The sequence below is a fragment of the Mustela erminea genome, chromosome 10 (genome assembly GCF_009829155.1).
Source record: "Mustela erminea isolate mMusErm1 chromosome 10, mMusErm1.Pri, whole genome shotgun sequence".
Taxonomy (NCBI): Eukaryota; Metazoa; Chordata; class Mammalia; order Carnivora; family Mustelidae; genus Mustela; species Mustela erminea.
Window position 1 is genome coordinate 6501686 of NC_045623.1, and position 5658 is coordinate 6507343.

Below are 5658 nucleotides of genomic sequence, written 5' to 3' on the forward strand. Positions count from 1 at the left end.
GGAGGAGGTGTGGGGAGGAGAAGGAAGTCTCTAAAACAAACTAGGGTCCTATCTGAACAACGCTGTCATTGTAGGGATACCCTTACAATGGGTGAAACTCTTATATGTAAATTTCACCTAAAAAAAAAAAAAAAAGAAAGAAGGTGGCAGTCCCACCTCAGTGTGTCCTAGGGTCCGCAGGAAAACACTGGCTGTTGAGTTGCCACATCCTGGTTCCAGCAGTTGGTGATTTAGAGCCTGGTGTCTGAGGTCACAGCCAGAGGGATTCAGGGTCTGTGTCTTCAGCCTCTGGCCCCCGCAGTTCCCCTGGACTCCACAAGGAGGCAGATGACTTAAGGGGGAAGACCTCCAGGTGGCACAAGTAGATCAGGGGGCAGGAGGCAAAGAGCGGGGGAACCAGTTCCCTGGAGATTTGGGGAGGAAGTGAGGGCTCTAGAACACATGAAAGCAGCTGGCATGATCTGGAAAGATTTTTTTTTAAAGATTTCTTTATAAATTTATTTATATATTTATTTATTTGACAGAGAGAGAGAAAGAGAGAGACCAAGCAGAGGATGCCGCAGAAGGAGAGGGAGAAGCTGGTTTGGGGAGACAGATGGGGGCTCCATCCCAGGACTCTGGGATCATGACCTGAGCTGAAGGCAGATGTTTAGCCTACTCAGTCTCCCAGGTGCCCCTGGATAGATCTGAAATAGGTTTGGTCTGCTGTTTAGGCTCTACCCATCAACTTTTAGGTTAACAGCCAAAGACATAATGACATAATTGATGCTCTTCCTGCACTGGCACTGAGGCTCCCCTACCCCCATCAGAAAGGGAAAAGAGCCCGTGCTGCTATTAAAATTCTTCTAAATTTAAATGGAACATTTTGGGCTGGTTTAGAGGGAACCTCCCCATTTCTGGCCATCTATATATGGCCAGCTTCTGGGCACTGAGCCATATCTGCAGGGACTTAGAAGGGGCACCCTGGTCCTTCACATTGGAGCTGGGCTTGTGAAGAAGGGTTCCTGCTAATCTGTATTTCCCTGGCCTGGGCTGAGCATCCTCATCCAAGATCAGGTGCTGCAGTGACCTAAAGTGGGCAACCTCCTGTGTGTCACTGCTTCTCTCTGGCGGAGTCTGAAGGAGGCCCATGGTAGTGGTGGACGGAGAGGCAGGGATAGAATTCTACACTCTGTCAGAAGGCCGTCCACAGTGAAGATTTAAAGAAAAATATTAAGAGGATAGATGTCAGATTATATACTTGGTGATACAGTAACAGCTCTGCGTGGTGACAGAAGGTAGCTTACACTTGTAGTGAATATAACATAATTTATAGAGTCGTCCAATTCCTATCTTGTCATGTGAAGCTGATGTCACATGGTGTATCAACTATAAATCAAGTTTTTAAATAACCTGAAGGTGAGGGGAAACATTTGAAAAAGAAGCAATAAAACTACAGTTGACTGGGGAACAGCAAGGGTTTGAATTGTACTGAATAATGTAGGTCCACTTAAGGGGTGATTTCTTTTCTTACAAATATAGTATGGTACTGTCAACGTATTTTCTCTTCCTCGTGATTTTCTCAATGACATTTTCTTTACACTAACTCACTGAATTGAAAGAATAAGGTATGTAATACAAACAACATTAAATATGTGTTAGTCAACTGTTTTTGTTATCTGTAAGGCTGTTACACTAAGTACACCCACAAACACCCCACCTACTAGAGTCTATAACTTAAATCGGCAGAGTTGCAGGATATAAGATGGACAAAATCAAGTGTTTCTAAACCCTGGAAGTGAACAATCGGAAAAGGAAATTAAGAAAACAATTCCATTTGTAACAGCACCCACCAGAATAGTATCTAGGAATAATTGATTCAAGGAGGCACAAAACCTGTACACTGAAAACTACAAAACATTGCTGCGTGAGATTAAAGAAAACCTAAACAAGTGGAAAGACATCCCGTGTTCACCGATTGGAAGGACTGAAGTAGCTGAGAAGGCAACACCATGTGGCTAAGAAGGCAACACCATGATCCGCAGATTCCGTGGGATTCCTATCAAATTTTTTCTTCTGCCTTCCCTATAGCACTTTGCAATACATTTCCTCTCAGACATTGTGGTTTCTTTCTTTCTTTCTTTCTTTTTTAATATTTTATTTATTTATTTGACAGACAGAAATCACAAGTAGGAAGAGAGGCAGGGGGAGAAAGCTCTCTGCTCAGCAGAGAGCCCGATGCCAGGCTCGATCCCAGGATGCTGGACACTGGGATCCTCACCTGAGCCGAAGGCAGAGGCTTTAACCCACTGAGCCACCCAGGCACCCCAAACACTGTGGTTTTCATCTCTTAAACTGAGATTGGGGGTTTGTTTTGTTTTGTTTTGTTTTACATTTTCCATGTATCTGCTGAGTGTTTTGAACTGATGGGATGCAGTTATAACAAACGCTTTCTTGTCCTCTGGTGATTCTCACCTTGGTGTCAGCTCTGGGTCATTTTCAGATAAGTGACCCGTCTCCTCATGAGAGCTCATTTCCCCTGCTTGTCTGCAGACCTCAAACTGTCAGATGGGATGCCACACAATGTGAATGCTATCATGTTGGTTGCTGCATATTTTTTGTTTTCTGTAATATTAAGCTTTGTTTAGTGATGCATTTAAATTACTTGGAAACATTTCTGGTGTATCCTTAATGATTTATTAAATGGTCCAGAAGAATAAACCACTTCCTGTGAGTCCCTACTGGTGTGCCGGCCCCAGTAAAAATCAAAGTTGGAAAGCGTCAATGTAGATTCCGAAAAGAGGCTTTTACATGGGAAAAAGCCCCAGCTCCAGTGAAAGCACGGAGCCAGAAACCCCTTCAAGCTTGGATTTACAAAGCAACACAGCTGTGAGGACAGCTTTTGCTTGAGCCTGAGAGCAAGGAGAAGGCCCACCATCCCTTGCCCAAGAGCTAACCCACTGTCTGGGAAAGGTCTATGGTGCCAACTGAACGGAACTTTGCAAGCAGGCAGACATGCCTCTTTAGAAGCCTATCAAGGGTCTTTGGGCTGGCTCAGTCCAGAGAACACCAGAGTCTGGATCTAGGTGTCCTGAGCTCGGGATCCCCTCACCTCTACTGGGTACAAAGATTGCTTTAATAAACCTAAATAAATAAAAGCATGTCAAGTTCCAAAGTCTATATTCTCTGAAGGGCCCTCTGGAGGAAGACAGCCAAGGGTAAGAAGTGGCCTGATTAAGGATAGGGAGTCTGTGGACTGCATGAGGCTTTGTAGAGTGCTGGTGGGAAAAGGGAGCCAGAGGGCAGCGGAGGGGGACAGACTCTGGCTTGTGTTCCCTGGGGAGTGAAAGAAAGCACCTTCTTCGCCTAGTTCTTGGGACTGTGAGACACCAAAACGTAAGCAGAATCACACAAAATATTGGAGAACGCGGCACACTGCTCCAGGGGAGACCTCAAGAAAAACAAGAGGCCCAATCTTTTCCTGAAAACTGTGCATAGAGGACTCCTGCGTGTCTCCGGTGAGAAAGACCATCAACCAGCAATGTAGTTAAGTGGGTTATAAATCACGCATTCACTGAGTAAGTGGTACCGCTAAAACAGCAACACCAGCAAACGTTCTCTTAAAAGATAAAGCTGTAAGAGAAAATTAAAAATCAGAGCATTCTGTTATTGAACACCTATTACCTGGGGAAAGCGCGAACGCAGTCCCCCACTACCATAAATTATGGAGTCGAGTTTCCCACATTTGGGGAAATCGCAGGGGTCACATGTCCGTAGTGCAATGGACAAGCCTCATCCTGGGAAAATGACCTGCTTGATCATGGTGTCTCCCCTGCCGCGTAAGTATGACCCTCTCTGCCTCCGCCTCCGCCCCACACTAGCCTCACCCGCCGTCCACCCTGCACACACACTCACTTGCCAACCAACACCCCCAAACCGTCAGCAGCCATTCTTGCCCCAAGCATCTTCACCCTCCACAGGAGTCTTCCTAATACAATGGAAACTACAGCACTGCTTCATCCTCTGCCTGAGGAATTCTCTGGCCCAGAACCTAGGCCTAATGATAACTGATTTACATCAGACACACCCCATCCATGACGTCAGGGGTCTCCCCGCCACCAAACACAGGCAGGCACACAGAGCACTCAGCACAGGGAAGGCTGCCCCAGCCTGAGAGGAACACGAGGGAGGACTTTCCAGCAGACAGAGAAGCACAGATCCATCTCTCCCTCTCTCCTTCTGTCTCTCCCTCTCTCCCTCTCCTTAAAATCTGCTTTGAGGAGACAGAGGGCGTTGGCTGCACTTGTGGAACTCAGCCTCCTAGCCAGTCCCCCACGCATCCCCCCAGGTCTGGACACCCTGGGGGATGGAGCAGGGAACCAAAAGTCCGCAACCTCTGGGCTGGCCCTCTGGCTGACACCTGCTGGCAACATCCCAGGCCCTGAGAACACCGCGGGGGGACAGCTTATTTACCAGGCCGGCTCCTAGGGCAATGACGCAGAGTTCCCTCATGGCTGTCCTGGAGAGAACGACCAAGGATCCCACTGTTGAGGACGGGGCCAAAGGAAACCATCCCTTCCGCTCCCTTAGACAGGGCTCAGAGTTCACAGCAGGGGGTTAGCGGGGTGCCAGCTCTGCCACCACCTTCCCTCCCTCCACCATGGTGCTCTTCCCCTTGGATGAGATTTCTGCATCCAAGTCGGGGGGAAAATGCCAGGTCTGGGAAACAAAGCAAAACAAATACTCCCAAGAGACCAGTACTTGGGCAATTGTATGGCCCTGGATGGAGTGTCCGAGGGTCCTGATTTGCCTTTGTCTAGATTGTGCCTTGAGGGAGTGCTTTTCTTTTATGAGATTGTTGAAATTCGAAAAGATTGGGGGGTGGAGGGTGTCCAACTTTAGTTGTCACCTAGTTTGTAGTATGGTGGGAGGCAGAATAATGCCCCGTCCCTAGGAGGTGCCCGTGGTCATGCCAGTGAGGAGGAAGCAGAAGGCTAGCTAAAGGACAAAGCACAGGCTGACTCCCTGAAACCCTGACCTCCCACTCCTGGGTGAGATCTCTGGGACAGTTCCAGGAAGCTGCAACTGTCTTATTGGTAATGCTGAACTATAGGGAAAAACAACCTTAACTTGACATTGGCAAAGGCCTCCAGGATCTTGAAGGTCCTCTTTAGCATATTCTTTTGAAAACCTCCCTTTCTCCCAACCCCTAATGCCAAAGTGTATAATGAGCCTTGGCTCCCAACCCCAGGGCAGCAGCTCTTTCTGCCCAAGGGTCCTGTCCCCATGCTTTAGTAAAATCAACATTTTGCACCAGAGACGTTGCAAGGATTCTTTCTTCATCGTTGGCTCCCAACCTCACTCCACCAAACCTCACCTGTATTCCGAAAACCCATCACCAGGAACCTGTGCACGTTCCATCAGCAGCAAAAGGGACCCTGCAGAGGTGCTTATGTTAAGGACCTTGAGATGGGGAGATGATCCTGGATTCCCCAGGCAACCTCTGGAAAGACCAGGGGGTCTTAAAACTGGAAGAGGCAGAGAAAGAGGTCAGACGGATGCTGTGTGAGGAGGACTCTGCCTGCTGGGGCTGGGGCAGCATGGAGGAGGGGCCTCTAAAAGCCGGAACAGGCAAAGAGACACACCTAAAAAAATAGAAACTTCCAGATATTTTACCAG

General features: G+C 47.9%; 1 non-coding gene across 1 annotated transcript; it reads right to left on the reverse strand.

The window, feature by feature from the left end:
* Positions 1-3663: 3663 nt before the first annotated feature.
* LOC116568420 lies at positions 3664-3826 on the reverse strand. Its single transcript, XR_004276625.1, has one exon. It is a non-coding gene; the product is annotated as a U1 spliceosomal RNA (small nuclear RNA).
* Between the last annotated feature and the right edge of the window lie 1832 nt (positions 3827-5658).